The following is a 15,829-nucleotide window of genomic DNA, read 5'->3' as shown; positions in this document are numbered from 1 at the left end:
GTGTGTGGGTTAATATCAGGGTTTTCAATTCTATTCCATTTGTCTACCTGTCTATTTTTGTGCCAATACTAAGCTGTTTTCAGGACTATAGCTCTGTAATAGAGCTTGAAGTCAGGGATGGTGATGCCTCCAGAAGTTCCTCTATTGTACAGGGTTGTTTTGGCTATCCTGGGTCTTTTGTTTCTCCATATAAATTTGAGAATTGTTCTTTCAAGGTTTGTGACGTATTGTGTTGGGATTTTGATGGGGATTGCATTGAATCAGTAGATTGCTTTTGGCAAGACTGCCATTTTTATTATGTTGATCCTACCTATCCAAGAGCATGGGAGATCTTTCCATTTTCTGGTATCTTCTTTAATTTATTTCTTTAGAGATTCAAAATTCTTATGGTACAGGTCTTTCACATTTTTGGTTAGTATTGCCCCAAGGTATTTTATGTTGTTTGTGGCAATTGTAAAGGGTGATGTTTCTCTGATTTCTTTCTCTACCAATGTGTCATCGGTATATAATAGGGCTATGGAATTCTTTGAGTTAATCTTGTATCCTGCCACTTTGCTGAAGGTGTTTATCAGATGTAGGAGTTCCCTGGTAGAGTTTTTGGGGTCACTAATGTAGACTATCATATCATCTGCAAATAATGAGAGTTTGACTTCTTCCTTTCTGATTTGTATTCCCTTGATCAAATTTTTTGTCTTATTCCTCTAGCTAGGACTTCAAGGACAATATTGAAGCGTTATGGAGAGAGTGGACAGCCTACTGTTAGATATTGTTTTATGTAAGTTGGCCTGTTTATAAGTTTTTTCAGAGTTTGATGTACAAAGCTAAATTTTTGATTTGAGAGAAGTATAAGGAACTAATGACAAAACACAAGTAGATACATTCAACATTGTAATCATATTAAGCACCTGAATTCCTCTAATTCCATGATAGTAGAACATAGAATAGTCTTTCTTCCTTGAATTTTCTCTGTACAGAGCTCTTATTTCAGAAGTCTAAGAGACATTATTACTTCTGCCACTTTTAATTTCTAATTGTCACTACACTTTCCCTTGGACCATACTTACTCACTTACCCACCAATCTATATGTTCACCTTTCCCCATGTAACAGTAAGATGTTATGGACAGCTTTCTAATGTATTCAAGTAGAAATTCTACAAAAAGCTGGAATAAATGTCTCTTCTTATGTGTGAGTGAAGTAACAGAGAAAAGGAAATGTCTTTTTCTAAAGAAGAGATCACATGTTCAACACAGCATTCTTTGTCCTGTGGTATGAGCCACTCTTCATTTCCATTACTTTTGTGTACTATTTGACATTTACAGTATGAAAATGTAGGATCAAAGATAGAGAGTATATAACGTCTATATATAACATTAATTCACTAGTGTTACTTTTCAATTTGAAAACAGATTTATGTATAAATAGAGTTTTAATTCTCATTTAGCTTTTCCTGAAACAGGATTTCTTTGTATAGAGTTTTGTGTTAATCAAAGGTATCATTGTTTTTAAATCTGTTGGTGAAAATCAGAAATAGAAATGAAATGTTTGAGTTTATAAATATTTGTTAGTGAATAAGAAAGTTTTACTCCTCTATCATCTTACAATTTATCTCTTTCATATTTAAACATATAAAATTTTAGAAATACTTTTGACTCAGTATTGAAAACAAAATTAAAGTCTATGGGTAGCCCCTAAGAAAAATATCGAAGGAGACAAATACATCTGAGCAGGTGGCTCACAGGATAAAAATGCTTTGTGCACAAGCCTGACACCCTGAGTGACTTCCTTAGAACCAATACCAAGTTATAAGGAGAGAACCAAGTTCCCAGTGCTGTCTTCTTACCTCTCTATGAGTGCTGTGTGATCTGACCTCTACTACTTGAAACATACACATGCATTAAAAATAAATAATAATATCAATAAAGAAAAAGTAGGGATATGAAAGTAAATGAGACAGAAAATATTTCAATGGTTAATGTGTCAAAACATGAATAAATTTACTATGCTGATAGAGGAATCAAGGAGTCATCAAGAGAGACCACAAAATTAAAAAAAAAGTAATAAAAGTGTTGCAGATGTCATTTCTTCTGAGTCCTGATTTCAAATGTAAATTTACCAAACTCTTTGATATAAGATAAAGAATGGGTGAACAGGTAAAATAACATGTCCAATCATATGCTGTATATAGGACACTCATATTAGACATAAATACTCAAAAAGTGAAGTAATAGAAAGTATTTTAAGGAATTGAGGAATGAAGTTAGATTAAGGTAGATTTCCTAACATAAAAAAATATGGATTTTTAAATGAAAAGAAATGAGAAAAGCAGTATATTTTTAAGTAATAAACAAAAGAGTCAAATTCTCAAGAAGATAAAGTAATTAAAAGTATACATACTTAATTTGGGAGTTCCAAATATATAATTCAAGGAATATACAAAACCAAGAGAAGAAATACACATTTTTTCTGCCAATTTTTTAATTTGAATTAGAAACAAGATTGTTTTACATGTCAATTCCAGTTCCCAATCCCTCTCCTCATCCCTTACCACCCCACCAGCAACTCAAACCTTACCTATGACATATCCTTTCTGCTCCCCATGGAGGGTGAGACTTTCCATAGGGGGTCATCAGAGTCTATCATATCCTTTGGGATAGGGCCTAGCCCTATGCCTATGTGTCTTGGCTTAGGGAGTATCCCTGTATGTGGATTGGGCTCCCAACATCCGTACCTGTGCTAGGGATAAGTACTGAACTACTACAGGAGGTCCCATAGATTTCTGAGGTCTCCTCACCAAAACACACATTCCTGGGGTCTAGCACAGTCCAATGCTGGTATCCAAGTTATCAGCCTGGGGACAAAGAGCTCTCCGTTGTTTAGGTCAGCTGTTTTTGTGGGTTTCAACAGCCTGATCTTGACTGTTTTTCTCATCAGTCCTCCTTATCTGCAACTGGATGCCAGTTCAATCCAGGGTTTAGTTATGGGTGTCTGCTTCTACGTCCACAAGCTGCTGGATGGAGGCTATAGGATGGCATATAAGACAGTCTTCAATATCATTATCAGGGGAGGGCATTTAAGGTAGCCTCTCCTCTGTTGCTTAGATTGTTAGTTGGTGTCGTCTTTGTAGATCTCCAGACCTTTCCCTAGTGCTGGATTTCTCTGTAAACCTAAAATGTCTCCCTCTATTATGTTATCTCCTTTCTTGTTTTCTTCTACTCTTCCCCCAACTCAACATTTCTGCTCCCTCATGTCATGCTCATCACTCCTCTTCTCCCCTTCTCATTCTCCTAGCTCACAACCCCCACATGCCTTGCTCCCAATTTGCTCAGGAGATCTTGTCCCTTTCCCCTTCTCCAGGGGAAGATGTATGTCTCTCCTAGGGTCATCTTTATTTATTAGCTTCTCTGGCAGCATGGATTGTAGACTGGTCATTCTTTACTCTATATCTAAAATCTACATATGACTGATTACATACCACTTTTGTGTTTTTGTGATTGGGTTTCCTTCCGCAGAATGGTTTCTTCTAGTTCCATCCATTTTTCCTCCAAATTTCAAGATTCCATTGTTTTTTTCTGCTGAGTAGTACTCCATTGTGTAAATGTACCACATTTTCTCTATCCTTTTTTAAGTTGATGGGCATCAAGGCTGATTCCAGGCTCTGGCTATTAAAAATAGTGCTGCTAAGAATATCGTTGAACAGATATTCTAGTTGTATGAATGTGCTCCTTTTGGGTATATGCCTAGGAGTAGAATTGTTTGATCTTTTGGTAAATTGATTCCCATTTTCCTGAGTAGTCACCATACTGATTTCCAAAGTGGCTGTACAAGTTGGCACTCCCACCAGCAGTGGAGGAGTGTTCCCCTTTCTCCATATCCTCTCCAACATGAACTTTCATTGGTGTTTTTTATTTTGGCTATTCTGACAGGAGTAAGATGGTATCTCAGAGTTGCTTTGATTTGCATTTCCCTGATGGCTAAGGGTGTTGAACATTTTCTTATATGTCTTTCAGCCCTTTTAGATTCCTTATTGAGAATTTTCTATTTAGTTCTGTACCCCAATTTTTAATTGGATTGTTTGGTGTTTTGGAGATTTGTTTCTTGAGTTCTTTGTATATTTTGGATATCATCCCTCTGTCAGATGTAGGGTTGGTGACTATCTTTTCCCAGTCTGTGGGATGCTGTTTTGTCTTACTGACTGTGTCCTTAGCCTTCCAGAAGCTTCTCAGTTTCAGGAGGTCCATTTATCGATTGTTGATCTCAGTGTCCATGCTACTGTTGTAATGTCCTGAAAATTAATTCAAATTTTCCCACTTTGTCTTCTAATAGGTTTACTGTGGCTGGATTTATGTTGAGGTCTTTGATCTATTTTGACTTAAGTTTTGTGCTTGGTGATAGACATGGATAGGCAGTCTTCTACACTCCAGCATCCAGTTATGCCAGTACCATTTGTTGAAGATGCTTTATTACATCATATAAATTTAGCTTCTTTGTCAAAAACCAAGTGTTGGAAGGTATGTGGGTTAACATTATGGTTTTCATCTCTATTTCATTGGTCTACCTGTCTATTTTTTGTGCCAACCCCGAGCTGTTTTCAGGACTATAGCTCTGTTAGAGCTTGAAGTCAGGGATGGTGAGGCCTCCAGAAGTTCATTTATTGTACAGGGCTGTTTGGGCTATCCTGGGTCTTTTGTTTTTTCACATAAAGTTGAGAATTGTTCTCTCAAGGTATGTGAAGTATTGTGTTGGGATTTTGTTGGGGATTCCATTGAATTTGTAGATTGCTTTTGGGAAGATTGCCATTTTCACTATGTTGATCCTAACTATCTGAGAACATGGGAGATCCTTTCATTTTCTAGTATCTTCTTTAATTTCTTTCTTTAGAGACTCAAAATTATTACAGTTTAGGTTTTTCACTTTTTGGTTAGCATTCTCCCAAGGTATTTTATGTTGTTTGTGGCAATTGTAAGGGTGATGTTTCTCTTATTTCTTTCTCCATGAATGTATCATCTGTATATAATAGGGCTACAGATTTTTTTGAGTTAATCTTGTATCCTATTACGTTGCTGAAGGTGTTTATCAGCTGTAGGAGTTCCCTGGTAGAGTTTTTTGGTTCACTTATGTAGACTATCATATCATCTGCAAATAGTAAGAGTTTGACTTCTTCCTTCCTGATTTGTATTCCCTTGATTTCCTTTTGTTGTCTTATTGCTCTAGCTAGAACTTCAAGGACAATTTTGAAGAGGAGAGAGTGGACAGCCTTTTCTTGTCCCCAATTTTAGAGAAATTGCATTGAGGTTCTCTCCATTTAATTTGATATTGGCTGTCAGCTTGGTGTATATGGTTTTTATTTTGTTATCCCTGATTTCCCCAGGACCTTTATCATGAAGGGGTGTGGTTTTGTCAAAGGCTTTTTCAGCATCTAGTGAGATGATCATGTGGTTTTTTTTTCTGTCTGTTTATATGGTGGATTACATTGATTGATTTTCATGTGTTGAACCATCCTTGCATTGCTGGGATGAAGCCTATTTTTATCATGGTGGATGATTTCTCTGCTATCTTCTTGGATTCGATTTGCCAGTATTTTGTTGAGTATTTTTGCATCAATGTTCATGAGGGATATTGGTCAGTAGTACTCTTTCTTAGTTGTGCCTTTGTGTGGCTTGGTTTTCAAGGTTATTGAAGCCTCATAAAAAGAATTTGGAAATGAGCATTCTGCTTCTATTGTGTGGAATACTATAAGGAGAATTGATGTTAGCCATTCCTTGAATTTCTGGCAGAATTCTGCACTGAAGCCATCTGGTCCAGGCCTTTTTTTTTTTTTTTGGTTGGGAGACTTTTGATGACTGCTCCTATTTCATTAGAGGTTATAGGTATATTTAAGTTGCTTATCTATTCTTGATTTAATTTTGGTAAGCGAAATCTGTCCAGAAAATTGTCTTTTTCTTTAGATCTTCAAAATTTGATGAATACAGGTTTTTGAAGTATGATCTGATGTTTCTCTGGATTTCCTCTGAGTCTGTTGTTATGTCCCACTTTTCATTCCTGATTTTATTAATTTGCATGTTCACTCTCTACCATTTGGTAAGTTTGGATAAAGGTTTGTCTATCTTGTTGATCGTCTCAAAAACCAACTCTTTGTTACATTTATTCTTTCTATTTTTCTATGGGTTCCATGTTTAATTTTAATGCATAATGAAAAAACTGAACTTGTGATTTAGAACCAAGCTTCAAATGATCATCTTTCAGTTATATAAAGTTTGTTTTCTGACAGGGTCTCACTATGTAGACAAGGCTAGTCTCCAACTCAGATCTACCGGCCTCTGCCTCCCTAATTTTGGGATTAAAGGCGTGTAGCACCATACCTGGCAAAAAATCCTAAATTGTATATGATAGCCACTGACATATGGAGACCACTGAAATGTAATTTATTGTGGTTTGAATGGGAATGGCCCTTATAGGTTCACAGGTTTGAATGTTGGTCTCCAGTTGACAGTATTTGGTAAAGATGAAGTGTGTCACTGGAGGTGGGCTTTGAGGTTTCAAAAGCTTGCTCTTCCGTGCTTGTGTCTCAAGATGTGAGCTCTAAGCTACTGCTCCATTATGGCTGCCTGCTGCCGTGTTCCCTCATGTCATGAGGGTCGTTGGACTCTAACCCTTTGTAACTGTGAGCCTCAAATGAAATGCTTTCTTTTACAAGTTTCCTTGGTCATGGTGTTTGCTCACTGCAATAGAAAAGTAAATACGGTTGATACTGGTGGTGCTTGTTAACACCACAAGGCAAAGTGATAGACAAAGCTAAGTCTGCTTCCAAAGGGCAGTGTTACGTGGGGAGAAAGCAGAAAAACTTCCTTTGAGGAACACAGCAAAAACAATTTCTAAAGTAGATTATGCACACAGAAGCTATACAAAGCAATGAAAGATAGATCTTAACAGATCATTTTCTTCAAAGTCTCTGAAATATAACATTTGGAGCTACACAGGCACCCTACCCATGTTTTTGGTAGGACAATTCATAAAGCATTAAGAGAAAGACAGAAATATACAAAAATAATTTTCTGGAGTACATAGTATTTTGGAGGACACACACTTGTATGTAAATGCCTTGGGGAAAAAGAACAAGAGCATGATAGAAGAGGCCATTCCCTGCACAGCACAACTCTCTTCTGTAATGGAAATGAAGTCAACACCTGCCTTTCTCTCCCTAGGTCTCAATTATCTCACATATAATATATATATATATATATATATTATATATATAATATATATATATATTGCCTTAGAAAATCTTCAAACCCAGAAGCAGGCTAAAACTATTTTTCTTTAGTGACCAGGCAGCTCATTAACAATGGCCACACCAAGTTGTATGACCTGGCTGCAGAGGCGAGGCTACATGCTATTCCTTTAAGTCCATCACATTTTCCTTTGGATACAAACTGCATTGGAAAGGTAATGAAATACATGCGTGATATTGAGTAGGGGAAACCTTATGTTTGCTGTGATGCAATTTCATAGATGAGAATTTCACATTTCCAGTAGCCTTCAAACTTACATAAACAGATTTAAAACAATTTATGTTTCGTGGCATATCCTTAAATACAAATTCCTAAGGTAGTGTTTATATAAACTTTATTTCTCCTCCTAGAATATTCAGTTGATTCAAGATTTTTAAAAGGCCACTGTGGACTGGGGATGTAGATCAGTGGTAAAAAAAAAATTGCCTAGCACAGCCAACTCCCTAGACTTGAATCCCATCAGCACAAAAAGCCATAAAAGCTCATGGAAATACACCTGGGTTTGTCTATTTACAATTGGATCTGGGGATATGTGTACTGAAATACATACATATGGATACTAACTTTCAGTTTAATATTTTTATGACATCTTTTTTTCTTAAGTTTTTGAGTTAACTTGCATCTCAATGTGATTTCCCACGTTCCTTCAGTATCTTCATGAAGGTTTCTCCCTCACTGGAAGAATTCTGGTTTGATGGTTTTCCATGGTACAATCTGACTGTAGCCTCAGGACCTATCCTGTGTGAACCCTCTGATAGACACTTTCTGCTGAAGGCTTTCCCACATTCAGCACACACAGGGTTTTTCTCCTGTATGGATTCTCAGATGTAATCTAAGAGTTGATCTCTGGCTGAAAGTCTTCCTGCATTCAGTACATTTTAGGGATTTCCCCAGTATGAGTTCTCATATGGATGATTAGTTGTGAGTTCTAGATAAACAATTTCCCACATTCACTGCACTCAGCATTTTCCCCCTGTGTGAATTTTCTGATGTATAATGAGGTTTGATTTCTTAAGGAAGGTTTTTGCACATTCGTTACACTCATAGGGCTGCTCTCCTGTGTGAATTCTCTGGTGTGTAGTGAGTTCAAACTTCTGAGCAAGTGTATTTCCACATTCACTGCATTCATATGGCTTCTTCTCCATATGTGCTCTCTGGTGCACAATAAGGTTTGACTGGTGGGTAAATGCTTTTCCACCAGGACATTCAAAGGGTTTCTCTTCAGTATGAATTCTCTGATGTTTGATGAGGTTTACCTTATGGGAAAAGGTTTTCTTACACACATTACATTCATAGGGCTTTTCTCCTGTGTGTATCCTCTTATGGCTAATGAGAAGCGACTTGAAGGAGAAGGCCTTGTCATAGTAATTACAGACAAAAGGCTAAACCAAGTTCTTAATTTTCTGATGTTTAAAGATGACTTCTTTATGGCTGAGAACCTTTCCATTCCTATTATATTCTGAGTATTCTACTCCATCATGGGGCTTCTCTTGCTTCAGATACTGAAGTGGTTTCCCAAATCCATTGCACTCATCACCCTTCCTTCTTTCAAACTTCTACTACTAAGTCTGAATTATATTTCAAAGTTTTTTCATATAAATCACATTTATAGGGAACTTGTGTTAAGGAAACAAAATCTGTGTTCAGATTTAATGTCTTTCCAAAAAGACTGCCTCTTTCTTCAATTGGTGGTTGGTTCTTGGGGGTTATAAGTGGTCTTGCCTGCTCATCTGGGTCTCTGGGATCCTTCTCCACCTGGTTATCGGCCCTCCACACTTCCACTGAAAGTAAGTTGCAGTTCTCCAGCATTACATCCATGTATAGAATCATTTGAGAAGGGACCAGTTGCTCCCACTCTTCCTGGGTGAATTCCACAGTTACATCAGTGAATGAAACTGAATCCTGGGACCTCATCATTTTCTGTGGTTGGGGTAAAGGAACAGCAGCACAAAGGCATACTTTCTTCAGCTGTAGTCCTCCAATCCTGTCATCTCCAATATCCTGGGATCGTCACCTTTTTATTTCAGGAGATGCAGTAAAGAAACTGCTGACAAGACTGCTCAATTTTTGGGGGAAAGGTTTTATTATACCTGCAGGGGCTAGCCTCCACTCACCGTTTCATGTTACGATGCTCATGGAGAAGGGGGCCCTGTCACCCACTCTCGCGACTGCAGGTGGGAGAAGGGCCTAACCTGTGTCATTTTATGGGTGAGTTAATACCATTAATATTGAGGGATATTAATGACCATTGATTGTTCATTCTTGTTTGTTTTGGATTTGATGGTGTTGGTGAAATTATGTGTGGGTTTCTATCCTTTTATTCTTTTGGCTGTTGGTAAAGTGGGATTATCTATTGCCTATATTTTTCTGGTTGTAGTTAATTACCTTAGGTTGTAGTTTTCCTTCCAGAACTTTCTGTAGGCCTGGATTGGTGGATATGCATTGTTTGAATCTGGTTTTGTCCTGGAATATCTTGTTTTCTTCATCTATATTGATTGAAATCTTTGCCAAGTATAGTAGATTAGGTTGGCATCCATGGTCACTTAACATAGGTAGAATATCTATCCAGGACCTTCTGGCTGTCAGAGTTTCCATGGAAAAATCAGGTGTAATTCTGTTGGTTTGCCTTTATATGTTACTTGATCTTTTTCCTTTGCTGCTCTTAATATTTTCTCTTTATTTGTATGTTTTGTATTTTGATTATCATGTGGCAAGGAGACCTTTTTTTGGTACAGTCTATTTGGTGTTCTGTAGGCTTCTTGTACTCTCATTGGCATGTGTTTCTTTAGGTTGAGAAAGTTTTCTTCTATGATTTCGTTGAATATATTCTCTGCACCTTTGCGTTGGATTTCCTCACATTCTTGTATACCTGTTATTCTTAGGTTTGGTTTTTCAAGGTATCCCATATTTCCTGGATATTTTAGGTTAGGGATTTTTTGGGCTTATGATTTTCTTTGGTTGATGAGTCTATTTCACCTAGTGTATCTTCAACTCTTGAGATTCTCTCTTCCATCTCTTGTATTCTGTTGGTTATGCTTGCATCTTTAGTTCCTGATCATTTATCCAGCTTTTCTATTTCCAGCATTCCCTCAGATTGTGTTTTCTTTATTTTCTCTATTTCAGTTTTTAGGTCTTGAACTGTTTCCTTGAAATATTTGTTGATATCTTGTATTTTTTGGTGTGTTTTTTCTTCCATTTCTTTAAGGGATTTTCTCATATCCTCTTTGAGGCACTCTATCATTTTCATGAAGATGTTTTTAAGGTCATTCTCTTCTATTTCATCTACATTGTGATGTTCTGGTCTTGCTGGGGTATGGTCCCTAGTCCCCAGTGGTGTCATATTTGTTTTTCTGTTTTTGAACCCTGTTTTATATTGCTATATTTCCATCCTTTCTTCTGGTTGGTGTAGCAGGAGTCTCTTCTTCTCCTGGTGCTAAAGGGACCAAGGTTCCCTTCTGGTAGATGCAAACAGTTCCAATACTCTGATATCTGTCCTCTTCTCCTGGATGGAGGCATGACTGTTACTGGGGCCTTGGCAGTCTCTGGGTGTACTGGATCCTGCCAGCTGAGTTCAGATCCCATGAGCAGACCTTTTGTGTCAGGTGTCCCCAAGTAGGGCAAGGGAACGCGAAATATACATTTTTTTGAGAGGTGATGAGGGTGTTTGAGACAGGATTTCTCTGTGTAATAGCTCTGGCTATCCTGGAACTGGGACCTCTTTGTAGACCAGGTTGGCATGAAATTCACAAAGATTTGTCTTCTTCTACCTCCCGAGTGCTGGCATTAAAGGCATATACAATCATTGCTTAGTGAAATACACAGTTTTATCATAATGGCTACAGATTTCATTATCCTTCTCTCATTAGTGAAGAAAGAAAAAAGAATATAAATAATTGAAGGATTTGAAAGACATTATGTATCTTATATCTTTCATCTAATCTGCAAAGGTTATTACACAATTATCTAGCATCGACTATATTTTAAAACATTATATAATTTCAAAAAATAAGTGCAATAATCCAGATGTAATTGCTTCAACTACTTTGAAATTAACACAGATGTCAGTAATGTAATAATAACATAAATTACATATATGTAAAATTGGGCTGTATACTTAACCAAATACAGCCACATGAAAAAGTTTAATTACTTAGTAAGGAATGTCAAAAATCATATACTATACCTAAAACAGAAAACAGAGAGTAAACAAGGCACAAAGCTAGCAAAATAAAGAAAATAGTAAATTTTTCATTTTAGCTAAGCAAAATAGAATATAGAAAAGAATAAATTTATGATACCAAAACATTGTAGTCAATGTCTCTTTTGTGCTGTGATGTCCTATGAGGAACTGTGCACTGAGATATATTTTTTAAATTGAGTAAAAATTCTATGAACTTAAATAAGGTTGTGATTTATAAATTAAAAAAACCAATAATCAAGAAATTGAACCGCCATGTTTATATGAAAACAGGTAGAGTACAATAAAACAGCTACAAAAATTCCACATTAATTAAAAACAAAAATAAAAAATATGTTAAGTAATGTGAATTTCAATCAAAACATGACATTTTCTACAGCTGACTGCAAGAAGATGTAAAATGTATTGATCATCAGAAGCACTTTTGTAAACAAAAACATTCCTGAAGATAAGGTAAACTTGTTAACAAAGTTAAAACCAATATCACAAGTCCATCAAAGGTAATATTGCACTTTCCTTGTCAATTTTAGAAATACATTGCTCAATCCTGCTCACTACAATTGTAATGTGAGGCTATAGACTCATTCTTTCAATCACTAACACACAAAGTTTTCATAGCATCAAGTTCAGGAAGATGGCACAAGAACACAGCAGAGCAAAATTTTAGCAGAAGAAATGCAAAAAAAATTGTTTTACTATTTATTGTGTTATAGTCAGGTAAGGATTTATGTGTCAGGACAGTCAAGATACTTCAGTGGAGAAGGCTGGCCTCATTGAGAATAGATGAGCACGACCAAGGTAAAGATGGCTTTCATAAATTTAAGGTTAGGTCAGGGAAAATTTTGATGAGCCAACACATAAATCTAATTATAAAGTCAATTTATCTATTATCTTGGTTTGTTCCTATTTGCTATTTGTGGTTTTAATTTTGTCTTCAACGGCAGTCTAAAGTCTAGTAAATATCCCGTTCTCTTTGGATTTGCCTTTGGGAATCAAAGTGTTTACATATGTCTTTGCCTGGTTGCTGGAACTGGATTAGACCTTTTGAAGATATAAATATGATTGTGGAAGGGAACACAGATTGGTGAAGACATAATGTGATTATTTTATCTTCAAACTGGTGGTGTTACTTCAGAATTAAAATAACTTACTTTCAAAGTTCAGAAGAAAAGAAAGTATTTTATGTAAGTGCTGCTAGCGGCTAAAAAGCAACAGCATTTAGAGATTATTTCAAAATCCCAAAGGGCATAATCAGAAAAAAGTAAGCAGAACAATAGTTACTTGAATCAGAGCTTAAAATTAAACTGTACAGTTTATTCTCCCAATTTTGGAACACACAATTATTAATTGAACAGACATAAGAAAAGTTCACAGCAGCAGATCAGGAAAATAAGTCTTTTTATTTTAAAGATTTTAGTCATTTTCATGGAAATAAAAATGCAATTAATATATTATTTTTATCTAATCAAATAAATTGGATATTAAATCTGTTTCAGAATGCTGTCTTTCCCAAGTCTTTACCATAAAACTTCCAGATGTTCAATACATTTATCCAATTATGCACAAACCATTGTAAGTAGAAAACTATTGGAAACTATTAAGTATAAAAGTCACTAAGAATATAATGTGAACTAATACACACTATTAAAACTATGAATAAGAGATTGTTTATATTCTTTATCTGATTATATGTTTTTAAAACAGTAACTCTGTTACTTCAAATTTCATAATGAAAATGAAAGTGGGTTTTGAATTCTCACTGGACAAATGAACAAGATTTTATATTCCTTTAAAATACATTTGGACAATGCTACTTTTTACATTTATTCATAAAAGATTATATTTTTTGTGAAGGTCCTGTACTTTATATATTGCAACTTAGAAATGAAAATTTGAAAGGCACTTTGGGCAAGTGTGTAGCATGGATTATTTTTTTCTTTTCTTTTTGTTTTTTTTCAGACAGAGTTTGTATTGCTTTGGAGTCTGTCCTGAAACTCACTTAGCAGACAGGGCTAGCTGCGAACCCACAGAGATCTGCCTGCCTCTGCCTCCTAAATGCTGAGATTAAAGGCGTGTCCCACCAATTCCTGACGTAGCATGAATTATTATATGTTGTGTATTCATGCTTCTGTTGCTGTGAAGAGACACCACGACCATGCCAACTCTTATAAAGGAAAAACATTTCATTGTTGTGGCTTCCTGACAATTTACGGACAGGGTCAGTCAATTATCACCATGATGGGACATGGGAGTGTGCAGACAGATATGATGCAGCAGAAGCACCCAAGAATCCTACATTTTACAGGCAACAGAAATTGAATTGAACTGAGCCACTGGGCATTATCTTGAGAGTATGAGAGAATTCAAAGCCTGCCTGCACGGTGACACACTTCCTCCAACAAGACCACACCTAACAGTAGCAATACATTCGGAGGACATTTTCTTTCAAGCCATCCCATGTGATGTACACATAATCTTTTTGTTTGTTTGTTTGTTTGTTTGTTTGTTTTTCGAGACAGGGTTTCTCTGTGTAGCTTTGGAGCCTATCCTGGAACTTGCTCTGAAGACCAGGCTGGCCTCGAACTCACAGAGATCCACCTGCCTCTGCCTCCCGAGTTCTGGGATTATTTGTGTGTGCCACCAACTCCCAGCTGATGTGCACGTAACCTTAAATGTATCAGTTCTGCCTGTGTTTTCTCATCAGAATTGAAAACATATGCCTAACAAAAACTCAAATAGCAACACTCATAAGCTATTTTATACTATCCAGAACATTAAAGCTAAGCAAACAGGAAAAAAAGAACAAACTCTAATATATAACTACATGAAATAATTCTGATAGAAGTGATGATATGAATGTAAAAATAGAATGTTGAAATACTAAGTACATGGTTTTTATTAACAATGGTTTTCTTAATTCCAACAAAATTATTCTGTGGTAGGAGAAATTAAAAACTGATTAACTCAAATGAGCCTCAGATTCGATGGAAGTTATTATGATCAAATTTTAACTGTTGGGATAGCCACAGTACCTGCATGGATGTACACAGTTCTTTGTTAACACTGTACATGTAAAGCTTTTGTATTTAAAAGTATCTAAAACCTAAAGTATTTTCTGATTCTGTTTGTAATATTACAAAGAAAATCATAACAATATTCCTTAATTTTCATTTATTACTTTATTTCTTCAGTCAACAGACATTTGCTTTGACTGCAGTGGTGTACAAAGCCTCTACTTTGATACAGAATTTTCAGTATGAAATCCAATGGACAAAACACATAAATATGTATGTTGTTATATGCTACAGAATGGTCCTTAATGTTTTTTCCACTTTTTTATTTAAATTAGAAACAAGATTGTTTTACATGTTGATCACAGTTCCCCTACTTCCCTGCCACCCACTAGCATGATACACATCCCATAACTTTTGTGCTCCCTGGGGAGGATGAGGACTTCCCTGGGGGTGTCTTCAGAGTCTGTCATATCCTTTGGGAGAGGGCCTAGTCCCTGGCCTGTAAGTCTAGGCTGAGGGAGTATCCCTCTACATGGAATGGGTTCCCAAAGTCCATTCCTGTGCTAGAGATAAGTACTGACCTACTACAATAGGCAGCATAGATTTCTGAAGCTTCCTTACGGACACCCACTTGCATGTGGTCTGGATCAGTCACATGCTGGTCTCCCAGCTATCACTCTGGGGACCAATAGCTCTGGTCATCTGTTTCTGAGGGTTTCCCCAGCCTGGTCTTGATTGCTTTGCTCATCAGTCCTCCTTCTCTGCAACTGGATTCCAGTTCAGTCTAGGGTTTAGCTGTGGTTGTCTGCTTCTACTTCTGTCAGCTGCTGGATGAAGGCTCTAGGATGGCATATAAGTTAGACAAAATCACATTATGGGGGGCAATGGCATTTAAGGTAGCCTCTCCTCTGTTGATTTGATTGTTAGCTGGTGTCATCCTTGTAGATCTCCAGACATTTCCCTAGTGACCGATTTCTCTTTAAACCTATAATGGCTCCCTCTATTATGCTATCTCTCATCTTGCCTTCTGTTCTTCCCCTGACACAACATTCCCACTCCCTCATGTTCTCCTCACCCCTCCTTTTCTCCCCTTCTCATTCTCCTAGCTCCCTCACCCTACCCCCAGGCTTCCAATTTTCTCAGGCGATCTTGTTCCTTTCCCCTTCTCCAGGGGACCGTGTATTTCTCTCTTAGATTCCTCCTTGTTTCCTATCTTCTCTGGCAATGTGGATTCTAGGCTGGTAATAATTTGCTCTATGTCTAAAATCCACATATGACTGAGTATATACCATGGTTGTCTTTTTGTGACTGGGTGACCTCGCTCAG

The 15,829-nt window shown here is 36.7% G+C and overlaps 1 pseudogene; it reads right to left on the bottom strand.

Moving 5' to 3' along the window:
- Positions 1-8,861: 8,861 nt before the first annotated feature.
- LOC100761296 lies at positions 8,862-9,208 on the bottom strand (annotated as a pseudogene).
- Positions 9,209-15,829: the final 6,621 nt, after the last annotated feature.

Source organism: Cricetulus griseus, chromosome 5 (genome assembly GCF_003668045.3).
Source record: "Cricetulus griseus strain 17A/GY chromosome 5, alternate assembly CriGri-PICRH-1.0, whole genome shotgun sequence".
Taxonomy (NCBI): domain Eukaryota; kingdom Metazoa; phylum Chordata; class Mammalia; order Rodentia; family Cricetidae; genus Cricetulus; species Cricetulus griseus.
Note: the sequence above shows the minus strand (reverse complement) of the source record. Positions and strands in the feature narration are given on the sequence as shown.